This window comes from Equus asinus, chromosome X, assembly GCF_041296235.1.
Source record: "Equus asinus isolate D_3611 breed Donkey chromosome X, EquAss-T2T_v2, whole genome shotgun sequence".
NCBI lineage: Eukaryota > Metazoa > Chordata > Mammalia > Perissodactyla > Equidae > Equus > Equus asinus.
This window is the reverse complement of record NC_091820.1, coordinates 120,708,700-120,731,014: the sequence shown is the minus strand read 5'-3', so window position 1 is coordinate 120,731,014 and position 22,315 is coordinate 120,708,700. Positions and strand designations below refer to the sequence as shown.

Genomic DNA, 22,315 nt, shown 5'->3' with positions numbered 1-22,315 from the left:
ATTATTTGTCCATTTTCTAATTTATTAATTTTTGCTCGTATATTTATTATTTATTTTCTTCTGCTTACATTGGGCTCTTGATTTTGGAGCTCCTTAAGATGGAAGTTTCAATCATTGGCTTTAAAACATTCTATTATTCTAATATAACTGTCTTAGAGCTATACATTTATATCTGTATATTGCTTTACTTACCCCTCACAAATTTTGATGTATTTTTATTTTTTTCAGTTCAAAATATTTTAAAATTTCCCTTGTATTTCAATTTTTTACCCCATAAGTCACTTAGAAGTGTATTGACTAATTTCAAAATATTTGGAGATTTTTCCAGATATCTGTTTTTTTAATTTCTAATTTAATTTTGGTGTGGTCTTAATAATTTGGATCCTTTCAAAATTTATTGACACTTGTTTTTATTCCCAAATATATGGTCTTTATTGGTGATTGTTTTATGTGCACTTAAAGAGAATGCATATTTTTCCATTGTGTAGAGTGTTTCTATAAGTCCATTATAATGATTTGGTTGATACTGTTGTTCAAGTCTCCTCTATCCTTACTGATTTTCTGTCTACTTGCTCTTATAATTACTGAAAGAGGAGTATGAAATTGCCAACTATAATTGGGGATTTGTATATTTCTTCCTTTAGTTCTGTCAATATTTGCTTAATTTTTCATTTCATATAATTTTTCAGTTTTAGGATTTCCACTTGGTTCTGATTTATAGTTTCTATTTGTTTATTTAATTTTCTATTTTGCTCTGTTATTATGGTCAGATTTTCCTTTAAATACTTGAATGTATTTATAAGAGCTCTTTTATAATCCTTTTTTATTCACTCAATTTATTCAGCTATATCTGGGCCAGGTTCTGTTGACTAATTTTTCTCTTGGTTATGGGTCATATTTTCATGCCTCTATGTATAGCTAAAGTTTTGGATTGCATACACACACATACTCCTACAAACACATAAGGGAATCTTCTTCAGACTTCATAAAGACTAAACTCCAATCTCTATATCTCACCTCATTGATTTAGAGGAGAAAATCAAATTATCGGACCTTGGAGATCAAACCCTCTCAGGCTGCTAAGAAAAAGAAACAGAAAATGAAAGACTGTTTTCTCTACTTTACCTACAACCATAAACACATTTGATTCTGAAATGTGAATATGAACAAAGCGAAGTTTCTGTCTTCTAAGAAAATTACTAGTAGGATCTACTTCTCAAGAATACAAGGTAAAGCCTACATGTTTTAATTATGCCTGTCTTAAGGATCCAAATTTTGAAAACAAATATGTAAGTTTTGAAATTCACAGAAAATTAGAAAAAATGGTCTCAATATAAATTTAATGAAACTGCAAGTTATAAAGCATGATTTATTGGAAGACGCTATTTTTCCATAAAAATAGACACAGTTCTATGTACATGCTGGAATGATTAAATGTTCTACCTTTAATGGTCATAGAAACAAAAGCTGTGGGCAAATTATTACTTAACATTAAAATCCAGCCTTCTTAGGTGTATTTAATGACATTTGAAGTGGCCTTGCTATAAAAGACCTGAGAAAAGCATGGAAAAAGGAAAAATTTCAAACCACAAGAAAATCCCATATATAGATCATGTCAGTTGAAATTTATAACAAAACAACCCAGTGCACAAGCACAGAAACACACATATACACACACATACACATGCGCACAAACACAATGCATATAGAAGAAAGGGCAGAATGCAATAGATTGAAATATCAATTGAGTTTATGTCATCGAGAGTATCCGCTCTTTCCTGTTTTATAATTCCTGGGTTTATCATTTCTTTTCCAGATGCACATATTATCATTAGAATTTTTTTGTCAAGAACAAGGGAAATTTATGAGTATTCATTATCCAATGCTGAGTGAAGAAACAGTGACACAAAACTCCACCTACAGTATAACCAGGATATAATTGAAGAAAATAAATAATGATGTGTTGATCTATGGATGAATGTTTGTGTGTTTCTAGCACCTTGTGAGCAAACAGAGGAGTTTATTGATGAGCAGTAGGCTATATTTATTTAGTTAAATAATATCAGCTACCATGGATGGTCGTACATCTTGTTTACAACAGTTGAAGACATACACCCATTAAGGCTGCCGTAGTAGTTCCTTTGGGATAAATTGATTTGAGATGAAGTGTTTCCATATGTCTTTCAGAGATTTGTGTATTCTGCAAGATTCTTCACAATGTTTGTATTATATTGTAATTCAAGAGCAAATACAGAATAAATATGTGCAGAAAAAATGATTGGTGACAACTTGCTGTGTTGACCACACGAAACCTAAGGAATATGTATCTCTGAGCATGCGCAACAGGAGGACTGAAGATACGACAATATTTTACAAGTCCTTGTCTGTGTGAGGTGGCATTACCTGTGACTTCCTTGTACTTCTTTGTAAATGGCTGTTGTACCTCTACTTATTGTTAAAAAGCATGTCTGATTTTGAGAAATTTCAAATGTAAGAGGCTACTCTTTAAAAAATAACCGGTATTTCAAAAAATATCTAATGAAGTTGGGAAAGTGCTCTAGCCACAGTCAGTGCAGAAGATATATTTGAACCCTGGAGGTATGAAGGAATTTGAATTTTATTTTTTAAAAGTAGTGTATTATATAAGTATGAGGTAAGAATGAGATTTTAAATGTCTTTATTCTTGTTGGGATTGAATTGCCATTATTTTTGGCCTTATGATTTCTGAAAATTTGAACAGTTTGCCTGCAGTAGGTATTTCTTTTGTAAATCTCTTGGATCATAAGGCTCTTCCTACAGGAGAATAAAGAAATTCCAAGTTCTCCAAATATATATATGCATGGAAATACGTATATGGAAATTATATAAGATAATGACGAAGATTTTCTTTAAAACTACCTTCAGTATGCATTCAATTATGTTTAAAACGAAACAAACATACATGTTAGTACATTCGTATATATCCATCTATATGTGTACACGTGTCAAAATTATATATTTTAAATTATGGTGATTATTACAATAAGAGTGCAATTAAACTTCACCCAAACTGCACTTTTTGTGTCCATATATGCATGTGTGTGAGTTTGTGTTCTGTATGTATGTATCTGTGTTTGTACGTGTATGTATATATGTATTCATATACAAACTGGCATTTAGCGTCACACACAATGAGTTTACATTAAAATGGGATTTATTCAGGTGTCATGGTTTGGATCCTATTTTCACTTCTGTTTCCTGGACAGTTTGTCATATTCATGAAAAATTTTCAAGACAATTTTTAGTAAACAAATAAATATAAAGGGAAACATTGATGAAAGATTATTGGTGACTATAAAAAATCTGAATGCTTTCACCTTGAAGCTTTGCTAGAATACACACTTGGATCACAATGTTAGACATAAACCTTATCTAGACAGTAATGTAATCTGTTGTTATATTTTTTGATAATAAAATGTTGAGATTAAATTTTAGATAAAAATGTAGGTTACATTTTTGAGAAGGGGAAAAAACGTTATTTTCTGAAGCAAACATGGGCGGTTGTGATTCAATATTTGTTTAAGAATACATATGTACACATGTTAGCATAATAATGATTAGAAAATATAGGTCTTCAAATCATGATACCCAAAGAGTGTCATCATAGGCATTAAATTTCCAGTTGTTACATAAGTGTCTTATGAACTGTACATTTCTTCACTGAGATTCTAATATTTTTAGTGAATGTGGCAATCAAAAATCTCTTTGCCAATGTTTTATTTACTAAAAATCAGGTCTTGCAAATTTTTCATGAACGTATGGTCCAAACCACAACATACAAATAAATCTCATTTGAATGTAAACTTATGGTTGTGTGTGAAGCTAAATATACACATTTGTATGTGTACTTTGAAATGAGTGCATGGGGATATGGAAACTGAGTTTGCATGTGTATGTTGAAACATAATCCAAATGTTTATCAGTGGTCCTAACAGGTACTGTTTGTGACAGTGCTTACTCTTGATCAGCACATGATTATTTTCTGAATCCTTCGCAAGCACCGTGTCTTAGTTACTTATGAGAAAACATTGTATGACTGATTCCTAAGACATAATCAGTGACACACACACACACACAATAAAGTCATAGGAAGCCACTGAAGGTCCGTAATGATGTAGGTACCTGCCTGTTTTCTAATGTTACATGATGAAACCGTGAGGCTAAATCATGTCCCCTATGGCTGGAACTTATACATATTTGAGTGTTTGTATCATTCCAAGTGGGCACTGTATAGCACGCACTCTTGAGAACAATCTAGAGACTTCTCTTAGGGTTCCAGACAAATAGCTGCTTCTCTCTAAATATACCTAGGCCTAGTGCCCAGGCCAGAAAATGGAGGACTCCCAGGGAACCACGTGTACTGGTGCCTAGATTTGCTCTTCTCCAAGCCCTGAAACCATTTTCTTTTCCATCTTAGGTCTGGATCCCCCAGCTTTTCCCCTGATATCCCAAGACAATTGGATACCAAGAGAAAACACTGGCAATATAATGATGAGTGAAGAGAAAGTAGAACTGCACAGACTAGGTAAGTGTAAACTGAGTTCTTGAACCGAAAAGATGCCTGATGAGAATATAGGTTTAGATCCCAGTTTGACTGCAGATAGAAACCAAAAGCAAAATCACAATAGTGCGTGCAGGTTTCTTCAATCTGGGCAAGTAGCAAGGCAGCCATATTTCCTGCCGCCTCTGTCTCTTGGTCGCATTTTTTTCAGACCAGATGGGCGGGAGAAGAGGGCATGGGGGCAGTGTTAGATTGAATTTCTGGAGCAACACTGCCATCGTGAGGAAATCTCAGGAAAAAGCCCCAAGGATTCCTCTCTGAAACGACTTTTAGTTTGGAAAGGTCCATTCTGTGGGGAGGCTAATGGGCCAGGCCCCAAGCCAAAGGTCAGTGCCTCCTCCAGAGAACTACCTGGGGCTCTGGACAAAGTGTGGGATCCAGGTGTGGGAGCTTGCCAGTGGGGAGGCAAGACAGCCAGCAGCTGCCAGGAAGTCCAGGCACAGGAAGTCATGGGGTGGGGTCTTGGTATTCTCCCAGTGTGGGCGGGACCAGAGGAAACCACTTAGAGACAAAGTACTGGGCCTGTGAGTATTTTTCTCTCTCCCAGCCCTTCAGAGCACGTGGTGTTCCTGTGCTCTGGGACTTGGGCCCTTTTTGGTAGCAGAGTCTGAGAATAGAGGACAGGACAATTCCTGGTGGCTTATAGCAAGACCCAGTGTGCTTGCTGGAGGTCTCAGGTGCACCCAAATTGGACCTGGGAGAGCCTGAAGAGAAGTGGAATCACCCAACCAAGCCAAGAAGTACTTCTGCTAGGAGAGCAGATCTCGCACAAACAGACGGGAACCAAAAACAGGTGAAGAGGATTGAAGATGAACCTACATTTTAAAAGTCTGTCTGCCGGAGGTGGCATTACCTGTGACCTCGCTTCACTTCTTCATACATGGCTGTTGTAGCAGGTACATTGTAAAGAAGCATGATTATTTCTAGAAATGCAAAAACAGGTGGCAAAATTTTAAAACGTGTCAGAATTCCAAAGACTTTTATGATGCTTCAAAAAGCATTCAAGCTACAAGGTAGGAAGACTTGTTTTAATGATCAAAGAGAATTTGAATATTGTTTTTTAAGTCAAAGACATTTTTTAAGTGGTTATTTCTTCTGGTAGAGGTACCATTTGTTTTCTACTTTAGAATTAGTCAAAATTTGAATGCTTTGCCAGCAGCATGTATAACTTTTGTAATTTCTTGGAATAGAAAGATCTTTTAGAGTAAAATATAAAAACATTTTCAAGCACTCAGAAGTATATATTGATATGCAAGTATGCAAACGATATAAGGTTGTGCTGAAGACTTTTTGCAACACTGCACCCATTATGTGTCCAATTATGTTTAAAGAGAAGCAAACCTGTGTGTGTGTGTAAACATTTATATAGATATAAGTATGTATTTTTATATAATATGTATATATATGTAAACAGTTTCAAATGTTACATATTTACGATGATGGTCAGTGTTGTAGTGAGTATGCTTTTCAACTTGAAATTCTCAGTCGACTATTTATATTTAAAGGAGACGTTAATGAAAGATTATAGCTGCATGTAAAGGGTGTGAATGCATCCACCTTAAAGTTTTCTTAGGATACACATCTGGGTAACTGAATTTGAGAGATACCAATTTCAACCTTAATTTATTGAATTCTGTTTTCTAAAATAAAGTTTCCTAAACTTTAAGATAAAAATTGCTGTAAATATTGAGAAGTATAAAAAGGAAACCCTAATGTTCTGGGACATGAGTAGTTAGTGTCTGTTCCAATATTAGAGTATGTATATGTCATTGTATTAATGATTAGGTAAGGCAAATTTCAAAATCAAGATTCCTGAGGGTGGCATTATAGGTTTTTTATGTCCTGTGTATGAATTGAAAAAGATGAAGTAAGCTAATTAATATTCTTTAATTAATGGGTCAATCAAGTAGTTCTTTGCAAATGTTTTATTATGTAAAATCCAGGTCATGCAAATATTTCGTAATAATTTAAAGCTACCCCGGAATCAGAAGTGAAAATTTGGGATGTAAAACACGTTGCATTTATAAATCCAATTTAAATGTAAATTTATTGTAGTTTCTTACTGTAAATATAGAACTATGTGTGTGTTGAAAGAATGGGAGTAAATATGCAAAAGGTTATCAGTGCTTAATGCAATATTTTATGACAGCACTTTTTCTCTTGATCAGTACATGGTTGTTTTTTTTTAATCCTTTGCAAGCACCGTGTGTTGGTTACTTACGAGAAAACTGTAAGACTGATCGTTAAGACTTAATTAGTGGCATACACATACATAATAATAAAATCATAGGAAACCATTGAAGGTCATATAATCACAAGCATGGAAACATACTTGTGTTTCAATGTTAAATGATGAAACCATGAGACAAAATCATGTCCTTTCATCCTGGAATTTATATGTTTATGTATGTGTTACTCCAGGTGGGACATTGTATGGAATTCAGACTTGAGAGATATCTGGACCCTCCTCTTAAGGTTCCAGCCAAATCGCTGCCTCCCATTCATTACACAAAGCCTAGAGCCCACTCAGAAAATAGAGGACTCCCAGGGAACCAGGCAGTGAGATAAATCAAGAACCACATGGCCTGGTCCCTAGGTTTGCTCTTCTCCAGGCCCTTATTTCCATTATTTTCTTTACTCTTAGCCCTGGATTCGTGAGAATTGCCCATTGAAGCAAATAACATGGGAAAATGTTGGGGATCAAGGCTGAGTGAAGAAGAGCAGACCTGTGGTAGAATGGAAATGGAATTCTTGAAAAGAAAACATGGCTGATGAGGTTAAGTGGTTTAGGCCTCAGTTTGATTTCTAGGGAAACCAGGAGCAAAAGTACATCTGTTTGAGCAAATTTCCTGCAAACAGGGCAATTAGCTGGGCAGCTTTGTTTCCTGACTCCTTTGTCTCTTGGCTTTTTTTCATATTGAATGGGCGGGAGTAGATGGGAAGGGCTGGGTTAATTGGCTTTTCTAGAACAATACTGCCACCAAGAGGAAGTTTTTGACAAAACCCAAAGTTGTTAGAACTCCTATGGGGCCTAGCAGTTGATAAAGGTTTGGCCTTTTGTGAGGCTGAGTGGACGCTGGCCCTGAGCTGGGCCTCCTTCACTTCAAATCTGAAGCAGTTGGGTTTGGCTCTCCTCGAGGCCATTTTTGGTTAAGGGCAGCCAAAGAGGATTTGGAGACATCTGAGAAAGCATGACTCAATGGTCTGGTACCCTGTGAAGATATAAGGTGACCACTGACCTCTTCACCCAACTTCAGCTAAGCAAATAGCGAAGAAATCCTCTATCAGATGAGCTAAGCTGCCTACATTATTGTAGTAGTTTGATTTGACCATATTCTAGACTGGGGAGGCTAGATGTGTGAAGACAGTGCCCCACATCTGAAGTTAGAACTGTATGTGACAGAAGAGGTAGCCCCAGTCCTGGAACTCCTCAGGCTCAAGAATTTTGGGTTCACATATTTTCGTTTACATTAAGACACTACATTTGGCCAGGGAGTGGATGGATGCCTAACACAACAGCACCTTTCTGAGTCCCAGGAATTTAAGCATGACACCATGACCAGTAACAAGAGATTGTAGCTATTGCCAACCCTAACTACCGCTCAACCATTGACACTCATCTCAGATCAAAAGCTGTTTGAAAATGAAAAGTTAAAGAAAAAACCCACCCAGTAGGAAAGGTAGCAAAGGAAAGAGCAGACACTTCCCAGACAATAAAAGGCCGTGCAGCACAAGTCTATGAGCAGAGATTTTCAAATTCACCAGTACCAAAGTAAATTGCAATTCAACATGTTCTCCTATAATACCCTTCACTCTTCATCATAACCCTGAGCAAGCCTCTGAAAATGAAGCTATTAATATCACTCAGTTTGTGTAATGACTGTATAATTGGGCAAGCTGCTGCCAGGTGAGGAGCATTGTGAATTGGCTCAACTCTTTGGAGGTCAACTGGTCAACATCAGTTAATCTCTCACATGGGAATACCCTTTGTCCAGAGACTCTGCCTCTCAAAAGTGATCATACAGCCATATTCCCACAGTACAGCAGAGAGGTGGGGCCAAGGAAGACCACTGAGGTTTCCTTTGCCATAGTGGATAGTGGGTAAGGGTCAAGGGTCCATTTTTCTGGGTTCAGATTTAGCTACAGCAGGCAGTCTTCGTAAGCCTTTGGAAAGATTCAAATCCATTCTCTTGAGTCCTTATCAGGAGAGTTGTCCATACCTTTGACTCAGGGAAGAAAAAACAGTGTTGGAACTTTAGAATCAAACTATCCTAGGTGGCTAATACAAGGAAAATGAAATGGAAATATAAAGTCTGTCTTTCTCTACTTACTACATACATGCTTAATTCGAGTCGAACACACAAAAAAGTATGAATTCAAAAAAGTGAATAGGCACAAGGAAAGTATCTGCACAGCAAACAACCAAACAACTAACAGTGTCTAACTTTCTAGAGTGATGTTCCCAATGGCGTGCCTTCAAGTTTTAACCTTAGACTTGTCTGATCTGGAAATGTTCAAAGCGAGAAAAGCTTGCATTTGAAATTTTAAAAAAAATCAAGAAACCAACATCATCCCAATATGCAATTAAAAGAGTATATGTCTCAAGATCTATTTTTCTTTTAAAAATGTGTACAGGTCTATGTACCTGCAAGATTTAAAGGCTACACTCTTAATCGTTAGGAAAACAGAATGGTATTTCCAAATTCTGCTTAACAGACCATCCCGTTTTCTGAAGCATATTTAATATTATGTGAAGAGACTTATGTGATGATATAAGACCTAAGAAAACAATGATTGAAGGAAGCAACTCAAACTGCAAGGGTATTCCATATGTATCATGTAAGTCAAAATCCATAACAACAAACCCTGACAGCCTTTACGCATGTGCCCACATATGTACAATTATACAATAAACATAACATAGAAAAATCAGAATGCAATAGATCAGGCATCAATGATATAGCTATTGTGTTCCTATGAGTTAGAGTATCATTTCTTTACTGCTTTATATTTGCTCAATTTACGGATTCTTTTCCAGATGCATATTATTCTTATGATTTGATCAAGAATAAAGGAATGCTATGAGGTTTAACCATAAAAAACTATCATGTTGATCGTGAATAGTTAATGATATTGGCAAGTGCCCACTGTCCAGTGTTGACTCAAAAATTCGTGGCACCAAACTCCATGTGCAGTGTGACTAGGATGGATTTGAAGAAGAAAAGTGGAAATGTTTAGTGTGTGTGTGTGTGTGTGTGTGTGTGTGTTTAGCTCAGTGCTGAGGAATATAGGGAGTATAATGAGGACATGTAGACTAAATCTATTTAGTTCTCATGAATAGTTGTATATCATTGTTATAGGATTTAAACTGACATACACATCAAGCTGTTAATAGTGGGTCCCTTGAGAAAGAAGGATTTGGGATAAAGTGTTTCCATTTGTTCTTGATAGAGTTGTATTCCAAGAGATTTTTCAAGAAGCCAATAATATATTTGTAATTTGAGACACTCCCCCCCCCCCAACCACTCCCAGTAAAGTCATAGGAAAGCAATGAAGGCCATTTAATGATATAGGAAAGTGCTTGTGTTCCAAATGTTAAACGCAAGCATGAGACAAAACTCTGAGTAACCTCTGATGGTATATATATCCTGCGTGTGGGGCGTTGTATGGCATATAGTGATGAAAGCTATATGGGCCCTCCTTTTAGGGCCCCAGTCAAATGGTTGCCAACAGTTCAACACATAAGGCCTACATCTTTACCCAGAAAATGTAAGAGAATTCCTTGAGAGCTGTAGAGATGAGCCTGGCCAAAGACACATGGGTTAGTACCTAGAGATGCCCCCCTGGTTGAATTTCCAGCATTTTCTTTTTCTGTTTAGGCCGGGATCTTTGAAACTTGCTCCCAGAAGTAGACAACTTGGTAACTTGGGAAAATACTGGAGATGTAATGCTGAGTGAACAAGAACAGAACTGTGAAGACTAGGCCTCGTGGAACTGAATTCTTATAAAGACAAGATGCTTGATAAGGTTGGGTAGTTTTAGGCCTCAGTTTGATTTCAGATGAAAAGCGAAAATGCCACAGCGTGAGCAGGTTTTCTCAGCCTGGGCAAGATAGGCGGCAGCCATTTTTCCTGGCGCCTTTGCCTCTCGATAGCGTTTTTTCGGACAGGATGGGCGGGTGAAGAGGGCCTGGGGGGCGGAGAGGAACCTAGTTGTTGGCAAAGCTGATGCACTACTGCCATCGTGAGGAAATAGTTTAGAAACAACTTATACTGTTATTGTTTTGTTTCCATGAGGACTTTCGGTTTTAAAAAGTCCATTCACTGGTGAGGTTAACCAGGCGATAGCCCCAAATTGGGCCTCACTGGCTTCTCCGAGTTCTTCCAGGAGCTCTGGCCAAAGGCCTGATGCTGATATGACAAAGGTGAGGTCCAGGTATAAGAGCTGGCCAGTGGGGAGGCAGGACTGAGACATCAGCTGCCAGGAACTCCCGGCACAGGAAACTGTTGGGCGAAGCTTTGGTTTCCTTTCGGTGTGGGCAGGACTAGAGGAAGCCTCTCAGAGTTCACTGCAGGGCTTGTTGGCATTTATCTCCTGTCTCTGCCCCTCAGTGGATGAGGCAAGCCTGCCTACAGTGTCCTGCAGCCTTAGAGTCTGGGCTTCCTGTGGTAGCAGCATCACAGCACATAAAACAGGCTAATTTGAGGTGATAGAACATACACAGCAGCATATGTGCTTGCTGGGGGATCTCAGACACAACAAAAAGTCTGGAACCACTGCTTTGAGCAAGGAGGACAAAAGGAGAAGCATTGGGGGCCACTCTGCCAAGCCAAGAAGGGCCAAAACTTCTGCTAGGAGATCAGAGACATACACATAGAAGCCAAAAACTACAAGGCAGGCCAGAAGGAATTCTCTGAGCCCAGAGGCAGCAAAGGCAGTTGCTTGCATCTTATTTCTGAGGTTCTACTCTCATCTCAGATCTCTCGCTGGGGTTGCAGGTGGGCTTATATCTTTAGTTATTCTCCCAGAGGATGCTGAGATCCTTGAAGCTTAGCTATTCTCATACTTACACTTGTTCTTCTCTGTCACTGCTTCATAGGTTCCAGATAAAGATGCCTAGTAAGCTTGACAAGATGGCCACTGGGTGTTGAACACCCTCGGACCCATATTTCTTGCTCCCAAGATAGTGAAGGATGCCTAGAATTTCATGGATTCACTGCATACTTGAGGACCATCCTGGTGCCTCTCTACTTTCCACACTCTGTCAGCATTTGACCTCTTAGAGTAGTTGAAGGTGATTTTGTCTTGTGGTTGGATATGAGCTTCTTGTGACTAAATATATAATCATTTCTGTTTCTGTTGCATTTAAACCAGTAGTAAAATGGGTAAAGAAATTAAACAGGCAATTTATAAAAGAAGAAATCTAACTGTTTAATACATAAATGAGAAGATACTCAAATTTACTAGTTTTAGGGAGCTGCAATAGTCAACAAATATCATGTTTATGTATATATCATTAATTTATAACTATATGTGCCAATGTTTGTACATATTTATGCATACATATCTATGTTATATGTGTATATTATATATTACATATGTGTATGCATATTATACATAATTTTTACACACATATGCGCACACACAGTTAAATAAGTCTGTTCAATCTTTTTTCCCCAAGGCCTAGAGAAATGTCTGGGACTTGGTAGGAATTAGATAAGAAAATTTTGAATGAATATATGATTGTCTACACACACCGAGAGATCTAGAATGAAAAACACCAAAGTACAAATAGTAGTTGCCGTACTACCATATACTGTTAGGAATGCGTGTTCATGCCTCTTTTTTATTTAACATTTTTGAAAAGAAAGTGTGTGTTTTTAAAATTAAGAAACATCTATTGTTTCATTATACTTAAAAATAAAATTCTAGGTTATTAAATATCATAATAATGAGTCATTTTTTTAAATGCATTATCTATTTTACGCTTGTCTGTTTCTCTTATATATAAATTTTAACAGTTTTAAAAATTGTTTTGCATTTTTTAACAAGTTGTCTTCTGAAAACTAATAATATTGTGAAAAGTTAATGATGTCAAAAGAGAGTGTAATATATGAATTGAAATTCAAGACTGCCCCACATATAGTATACATGTAACCCACCCATAATATATAAAAGTGTAGAGCAAGACAAAACCCCTCAGTGCTTATATTGAGATTACAGGATCGAGGGTGTTCTTTGCTGCTTGGTAATAACTCATTTTATTATTCTCACGTTGCCTGTATTACATGTGCAATTTAGGCAAAAAGTAAAGCCATTTCCAAAATAAAGGGATAAAAAATTATCAACCTTATAAAGGGTATTACATGACTTAGGAAAGTACTCATGATACCATGATAAGGAAGTAACCAAGGTAAGATTTCCAGGTAATGTGGCAAGCTGAACACTGGCATCTAATTTTATTTTCTCCTGATTCCTTTCCAAAGTAGAGGCAAAGAGATTTTTCTAAAAGGTATAAAATCGCAGGACAGAAAAAATAAGAGAAGACACAACATCAACAATATTTAGAAGCGGAAAGCAGATGGAAAACAACAAATGAACAGTAGACAAGAGAAAAATTAGTCCTGATATAGCAGAAGGGAAAGTAGAGAACCACCCTGATTTAGAGCAAACCCCCATGCCCGAAGGCTTAGGAACTGGTTTCACCTGATACAGGGGTTTCTCCTGGTAATGGAGGTGGCACTAAAATGTGAAGGATTTTGGTTTTAAGCTATTTAAGAAGCCATCAGGGACTTGTGGCTTTGCCTGGGATGTAGAAAGCCAGAAAACGTGATATTTCCATCCTAACAATACAAAAAAAATAGTAGAACTGCTCACCTTAACGTAGTGACTTTAACTGTATTCAAATTATACCTCAACAAACCTAACAACGCCCTTCCCAAAGAAGGAGGAGGAGGAGGAATAAGAAGAAGATGAAGAAGGAGAACAGGTGGAGAAAGAGGAAGAAGGAATGAGACTCCCTAATGACCTCCTCCATTCTGTGCAGCTGGGCCACTACGCCTTCCCACCTAAACAAAATACAGGTGATTATTCTCCAAAGAGGCTAAAATAAGGATTCTCGGCACTGAGGACCAGCACATACAGTGGCAGGCAGGGTCACCCTACTGAAAACAGGAGATTAAGTGAAGATGTGCATACTGGATGCTAATAAAGCCAGCCCTCTTCCCCATTTGGTTTCCAGAACACTAGTAGCAAAGCTTTTGCCCTCCAGTGGGAGCGATTATAAATGCCTTCTCTGGGGAATTGAACTTCCAAGCCAGATCATTCCACAGTAGAGGCCGGAAGCATTATATAGTCACTCAGAGTTTCCAAACAGCATTTAAATCAATCTAGGATTGAGTACAAAACCGGATTTCCAGATCCTAAAGAGAGCCCTAACATCAAAGATAAAGCCCAAAACATAGAAGAACTATATTGGAAAAGACCAACTTTAAGGGAGAAGAGAACTTTAAAAAATAATTCTTATCAATATCAGACAAACAAGAGATAATATTGCAATTGTAATAGAAGAAAAGGATACAATGAAAAAGATAAAGTTACAATAAAAAAACACTACAATTAAAAATAACATAGCAGAAATACAAAACTCAACAAAGAGTTTGGAAAATGACTTTGCTTGTAAGGTAATACAAAAAGTGAAAAAGGAAGAAAACTAAGAAAATTGGAGTACATCTATCAACATGATTCATTGTCCAAATAATAAGATTTCCCCAAAATTCAGAGATGTGGAATATGTTATTCCAGATTGAAAGGGGCCACCAAGTTGCCAGCAAGGTGGATGAAGAGACCTCCCTGAGAACATTGTGAAGTTTCAGGACACTGGTCACACAGGGAAGATCATATAACAAGCATACAAATATGAAGACTCAGAATGACTGAACTTCTGAACATCAACACTGGAAACTAGAATGCAGTAGAACAATGCCTTCAAATTTCTGAAAAAAAATTATTTCTAACCTAGAATTCTATACACAAACTTTCAATGAAGTGTAAGGGTAAAGATATCCTCATATATACAAGGTCTTAAAAATTTACCTCCCATATAGCCCTTTTCAAAAAGTTACTTTTAGCCTGGCTTAAAAAAAAAGAAAAAGATTTAGAAACAATTAGAAAAAGGAAAATATAGATTTCATGAAACCAGAGATCCAACAGAGGAGATCTGAGAAGGGAATCTCCAGAATGTTGATGAAAGGAATACCAGAATGACAGTCAAGTACCAGACAAAGGGGAAACCAGGACACGGTGGAGGAGATCAGAAAATTATGAGAGAAATTTTGCCAAGTAGATGTAATGTTACAAATACTTAACATGAATAAGACTCTAGAAATATTTTAGACAGCTTGTATACTTCCATAGAAGAGTATATGACAAATTCGCTACACTCATTATGCATGAGCAAAATAGAATTTTAAGTAACATCTGTTTTTGTCATCATATATATGAAGTATGTGGATATTTCATAAATAACCATGATAAATTAATTAAACAGTTAATTAACGTCTAGAAGGCAAACCCAAGAATACAAAACATTTTGGCAAGATCTTTATTATACAATATGTGAACAAAGAATAATATAAAAGTATATATTAAATAGAAACCTAGTTTATCAATAAAAACTTCATATTATATCCACATGGGACAGAAAAGAGCCATTAAATTTAAAAAATTCTTATTATATATAAAAAGTAGAATTATGAAAATTGATTAATTTCTAATTCATAATCTTTAGTTTTGAATATTTTAAGGCAGCATGTATCACTTTTATATATGTAGGAAAATAAAGGTATTCTCATAGTAAAAAATTAAGAAATTGGAAATTATATAAGGATATGGGGCCATGTAAAATAATGTGTTAAAGATATAGGACAAAATTAGATTCAATATGATCCAACATATATTTAAAAGAACTCACATATAGTCAAACATAAACATATCCACTAAATAAACACATTTATATTTGCAGAATTATACAGTTGATACCAATGTGTGAAAACATATTACTAAACAAATATGTATGAAAAATAGCATTATACATAAAACGTAGTAGTTCCACCTGAAAAGCAGACATTGGAAACAACATGAAAATTCAAAATATAGACAGAAATACAATTGAAATCTTAAGGTCCAATAATATGTTCCCAAGATTCACTAGAAACAGAATAATCTGATATCTATTCTAAAATACGGAAGCAGAAATTAGTTCCTGCTATAGAAGTGATAGAATCATGGGGAAAATAACATATACAATTTTTTTAATTAAAAAATAAATATAGGGGCCAGCCTGGTGGCGCAGTGATTAAGTTCGCACATTCCGCTTTGGCGGCCCGGGGATCGCCGGGTTGGATCCTGGGTGCGGACATGGCACCTCTTGGCACACCATGCTGTGGTAGGCATCCCACATATAAAGTAGAGGAAGATGGGCACAGATGTTAGGGCCAGGCTTCCTCAGCAAAAAGAGGAGGATTGGCAGTGGATGTTAGCTCAGGGATAATCTTCCTCACTAAATAAATAAATAAATAAACAAATATAAAGGTATATTTGGTACTCCATGTAGGATGTGTCATAAACCAATAAGAGTTATATAGACCTCAAGAAAAGAATCTCAGGAGCTGAGGCAACCAATAGCCCTCCATCAAACACAAAAGAACTAGCGTGTCCTAGAAAATGGATGGAGGCTCCCTAGGAAGCTAGGAGGCCATACAGAAGACCTTGAGGACTAGTAACCAGAGATGGCCTCCTCCAGGCCTGGAACTTCCAGCACTTTCTACTATTTAGTCCTGATAGCCTGCGACTTGTCCCTAGAAGACAACTTGATAATTGTCAAAATGCTGGAGAACTAATGTCAAGTGAAGAAGAGCTAAACTGTTACGCCAAGATCAGGTGGAAAGGTAATGGCAAAAGAAGATGCCTGATGATGCTGAGTGGTTTAGGCTGCAGTTTGATTTTAGATGGAAATGGAAAACACTGTGGTGTCAGCAGGTTTTCTCAAAATGGTCAATATATGAGGCAGTTCTGTTTCCTGCTGCCTTTGCTTTTTGTTAGCATTTTTTTCAGACCGGATGGGCAGGAGAAGAGAGCCTGGGGGTTGGGACGGCAAGGCTGGTTGACATTTCTGGAGCACTACTGCCATCATGAGGAAATTGTTTGATGAAGCCCCAAGCTGTGGGTATTTCCTCCCAGTAGACCCAGAAGTTGAAGAATGTTGGACCTGCAGGAAGGTTGAGTATCCCTTGGCTCCAAGCATTGTGTCCTTGCCGTCATCTCTTAGGCTTTCCAGGATACGTGGACAAAGGCGTGAAATAGTTGTAAAAGCTGGCTAGTGAGTAGCCAGGACTGAACAGGCAGCTACCAGGAAGTCCAGGCACAGGAAGTCATGGGGGCGGAGCCTCGGTGTCCTTGGTGTACTCCCAGTGAAGGCAGGACTAGAGGAAGTTGGGGGAAGAGGGAAAGAATCTCACTGTTTATCATCGAGCATATATTGAAGAGTATATTTGGTGCTGAGAGGCCATAACTCATCATTGATAAGGTATCGTAAGCTCTCAGGAGCATCTTGGAGACATTTGGCAAAGCATGCCACAATGATCCCAGGTGCCTTGTGAAAGTGAAAAGTGACTGCTGACCTCCTGAAATTATTTCAGCTAAAAGAGACCAAGAGAAAAAGCCTGGACCAGATGTGCTGGGGTGCGTGCCTTGGAGCAGCACTTTGACTTGGCCATATTCTTGGAGTAGAGTAGACAAATGCTTGGAGACAGAATTGTGGACAACGCCAGAGGTAGCCTCAGCTCTGGATTTCCTCAGGCTCAAAAACGTTCCGTTCGTCTCATCCCAGCTGTCCTTAACAGAGGCCAAGTACACTGAGAGAGGATGGAAGCCTAAGGTAATAGCTTCTAGCTGAATTTCAGTGTTTTAGGCATAATAAGAACAGCAAAAACTGGAAACCAAGAACAACGATTTTCAGCGTTTACTGCCCTTCAACCATTGACATCCATTATAGATCATTAGCTGTTCCGAAATAAAAAGCTAAACGAAAACAATCTAGCAGGAAAGGGAAAAGACAATGGAGCATAAACTTCCCAGAAGAAAAAGGCCATGAAATAGAAAAGTCTATTGGCAGAGGTTCTCAAATTCCGCTGTACCCAAGTAAATTACAATTCAAGAAGTTCTCAACTATCTCCTCCTCCCTACGAATATATCCTGAGCAAGCTGCTGAAAACGAAGCCATCTATATTGCCTAGTTTATGTGGTCATTTGTAGAAACAGACCAGCTCCTATAAGTTGGGAAGCATTGTCAATTGGTTCAACTCATTGGAGGGCAATTGTGTGCATCAGTTAACCTTTCACATGAGCAAGCCTTTTGCCCAGAGACACTGCCTTTCGAAAGTGATCACACAGTCACATTCTTGTAGGAGACAAGAGAGTAGAGAAAGTAGGTTCATTGAGGAGGAGAAAAGGACCTATTGTTCTCAGACAGGTTGGCTCTCACATGGTTCAGCTATACCAGGTAGTCCTCTTAAGTCCCAGCAAAGACTGAATTCCATTCTCTGTGTCCTGATCAGGAAAGATATCTCACATCTTTGATTAGGGATTAAAACAAATTGTTGAATCTTTAGGATCAAACCATCCTAGTTTGCTAATACAAGAAAAGAGAAAGGGAAAAATGAAGTCTCTCCTTATTACATGTACTGTTACCTTAAAGTGGAATACATAAATATATGTGAATTCTAAAGAGTGAATATGCACCAGGGAAGGCTTCTAAGCAAGCTACTCATCATGTCTACCTTGCTGGAGTAATTTTTTTAAGGTTATACTATCAGGTTTTAATTTTATACATGTCTGAATCTGAAATATTAACAAGCCAGGTTTACATGTGAAATCAAGAAACCAAGGTATAGCCCTCAGGCTTTGAAATAGCCTCCAGTGTAAGATATTGTTTCTCTAAAAAGATTGTATAGTTCTATTTACATATGGGAATGAAAAAGGCCACTTTTTATAGTGAAGAAAACAAAATCTTTGGGCAAACTTCTAAGTAACGCAAAATCCAATCTTCTGAAGGATATTTAATGATGTGAGGTGGCCTTGTGATATAAGGACTGGGAAATGCATGATAGAAGGAAAACACTCAAAACCCAAAGATATTCTCACACTAAAGTCATACTAACAATCTCATGGGAGCTACAAACACACACACACGCACACACACTCGTGCAAACATTCAAATGAAATAGATTTAGAAGAGAGAGCAGAAGAAAGAAGATCAAAATACCTATGCTTGTTTCTATGGATTGCACAGCCGTTCTCTAAAGGGTTATATGCTAAAATCATCTCGGGTACAGAAGAGTGAGTGGCACTAAAAGAGGCAAGTGTTCAGGGGTCCCGATATGTTCAGCTTGCCAAAGGAGGATATCTTGTCAAGCCTACAAGGAATCTTCATCAGTAAAAGGCTAAGAAGCAGGCACAGAGAATAATACTTGCTGATATGAACAAACAGTTAGGTCCCAAGCCTCAAGGGTCTCATCTTCCTTAGGGGAAAGCCAACCACTAAAGAACCCAGTTCTGTCCCTTATGAGAGCTGAGATGAGAGCAGGTCCCTCTAAGTGGGCAGGCCTTCACACTGAGCTCTAGAAAAAAGCTGCAAAGTCACTACCTACTGGGTTCAGAAAATACCTCCAGGCCTTCTCCGTTCTTGGTTTCCATCTGCTTGTGTACATTGACACTCCTACTGATGTTCTGGAGTTTACTGGCTTGGCATGGCAGGGTGTCACACACTCCTCCTTAGGCCATCCTTGCTTCAGGCAATGGGGGCACCAGACTTTTGGGTGTCCATGAGAACTCCAGATTGTAGACTGGCTGCTGTTAGATGTCACATGGAATGAGATTTCCAACCCCAACCCTAACTCTGACCCTGTTCACACAGGGGGCCCAGGCCCCAGAGTACAAGGACACCTTGTGCCAGCCCAACTACCTCATTCTCTAAGGGGCAAGGACAGGAGACAAATGCCCAGAAACTCTGCAGAGGCTGTGAGTGGTTTCCTCTAGTCCTGCCCACAGTGGGAGGAAACTAAAGCCCTGTCACTGTCCTGCCCCTCTCAGCAACTTCACCAACATTCTTCCTTTGTCTGGAGTTCCTGGAAAGGCTCAGTGTTCAAGTAAAGGAGGCGCAGCTTGGTCAGGGCGCATTCAGCCTTTGAATTAGCCAAATCCTTCTTAACTGCTAGATTTGAGGGTAGTTCATGCTAACAGCTTTGACTTTCGTAAAACTACTTCCTCGTGATGGCAGTATGGCTCCAGAAAAGCCAACCAGCCCTGCCCCCAGGTCCTCTTCTCCCGCCCATCCAGTCTGAAAAAAACCGCCACCTAGAGGCAAAGGCGCGGGCAAACCTGGCTGCTTTGCCTCAAAAGCAGATTGTGGAAACCTGCCCACAGTGCTACATGTTTGCTTTTGGTTTCCATTTTAAATCGAAATGCGACCTAAAACCACCCACCCTCATAAGGCTTCTTTTCATGAATTCCCTTTCCACTAGACCAAGAATTTGCAGATCTCCTCTTTCTAAGTCAACATTCCATCTGTAGGATTTTCCGTGTTTGCAAGTTTTCTGACGCAGGGCTCAAGTTTCAGAGATCCATGCATGAGGAAAGAAAATTGCTGGAATCTCAAAGCTTCCAGGAGGCCATACAGATGGCCATACAGACATTAGACTTTGTGGTTCTTGACTTCGCTCATTTCTCAAGGTCCTATGGAGTCCTCCATTTTCTCACATATTTTAGAAAGTAACCAAAATGGCATCTCTTTCCAGATAGAGAGCTCACTCGTAACTTTCAAAATGTCTTTCCAGATGGCGATCTAGTAACTATTTCAGTGGTAACTATTCACTAGTAACTATTTCAGTGGCTCAAACATGATGCCCAAAATAAATATTCATATTTAGTTATTTTCATTTAAGGAAATTAGAGTCAAGCTCTACAGAGGTTTTGAACTTAGATGTTAAAACTGAACTTTATCATCTTTTTTTTGTATGTTTACACTTTTATGCCTCATATTCTTATTTTAATTTTGGCATAAGCATTAATGCTTCATAAGAATACAGAAATGATGCATTTTTAATAATGAATTTGGTGGCTAAGTAAAGAATATAAATTATGTACTCTACTTAAGGGATTATATAATTTATTGTCCAAGTTGGAAAACTGCTGTAAATTGTGACTTCCCAAGGCAAAGTAAGAGGAATGTTCACTTTACTGGTAATTCCACAATCTTGGGACAAACACTGATCACATCTTTATCCGTTCCCTACCATGTTTTATATTTACCTAAACATATTGATACATTTCAATTTACATATATACACACATGTTTACAATAATTGAGTATTTTCTTGCATATTTTTTCATTTTATACCCTTTTCCCTTTTGTATTTTATGAGCATTTTGACAGCATACTTTATCTCAAAATATGCTTTAAATATGAAAAAAGGTATTTTCCTATTTATGAAAAATAGCCTTTTTTCAGGATAGAGTATTTAGTTAATATGGAATTCAGATAAGTGAACACAAAGTGACCTATAATGTTACTATAATCTGTATGTATTTTTTCTTTTAATACAAGTTGGATAACAATGTATGTTGGAATTTTTTTTCTGCTGGCTATCTTTATTTCCTTCTCTCTATCCAGTCTTCATTTTTCTCCACTTCTTCCCTGTGCCTCAAATGGCTGACCTGTATTGACTACATAATCTGGTTACTTTGCTCTATGAGTCCTGGTTATGTCCTGCCATACAGTGTTCTGGTAGGATTTCAGAGATGGTTTAGGGTATTTACGTAATCAGATCTGTGGGTTTGGCTCCATCCCTTGGCCAAATATCACTGAACTCAACAGTATGCAGGAGGAGTAATGGAAACATTTGGTAAATAGCCAAGATGAATACCATGATAGCATACTGAAAAATACAGAAGTAATATCAACACACATGTACCCATATATACAATTAAACAATATCAACATTTTCCTGATTTTTGAAAAATTGGGATCTGAATGTGACTCCATTCCTCTCCACTCCCAATTCTAATTTATCTGCTCTTTCTGAGCCAAAGGAGTCCTTGGATCTACAGGTAGTGTAAGTGGGGCCGTTGTAGGAATTTCTTTCTTGGGCTGCTTAAGCAAAAGAAAATCAACTTACAGGGGCTTTGGGAAGTTTCAAGGCTTGCAATGAAAAGCAACAGATTGTGGAAAGGGCTTCACCTTAGAAACAAGTGAACTAATGACTGGAAGGTCAACCGAGTCTGTCTCCTTTTTACCCATTGTTCCTGTATGCCAAGATCCAAGATAGAACTGAACTTGTTACTTGAGTCCTTCCTGCACCTGAGGCTTGGAGAATGCAAGAGAACCAGGAAAACCTGGGAGGCTTCCTCATTGTGCCACTAAAGTGAGCTTACAGCTTACCTCCCATGTGCTTAAGGTTGTGAGCTCTGAAGTCTGGCTAATCTGATTTTAAAATTTTTCTCTAACTATCATTAGCTCTGTGACCTTGGAAAAGGTATTTAAACTTTCTATGCTACCTTTCCTCATTTATTAAGCGGCCAGAATCATACTAGTTATCCAGAGAGATGTTGTGAAAAATCAATGTGTCAATCCTTATCAAGATCCTTGGAATATTCACT

The 22,315-nt window shown here is 37.9% G+C and overlaps 1 long non-coding RNA gene across 2 annotated transcripts in view; it reads left to right on the top strand.

Annotated features, from left to right (window-relative positions):
- The first annotated feature begins 4,953 nt into the window (after window positions 1-4,953).
- The window catches only part of LOC139042686 (uncharacterized), a 158,577-nt gene continuing 141,215 nt past the window's right edge, over window positions 4,954-22,315 (top strand). The window contains exon 1 of one of the 2 annotated variants that reach the window (XR_011499715.1): window positions 4,954-5,613. This is a non-coding gene — a long non-coding RNA (uncharacterized lncRNA). The remainder of the gene's footprint in view (window positions 5,614-22,315) is intronic. The other variant, XR_011499716.1, reaches the window with a different exon arrangement.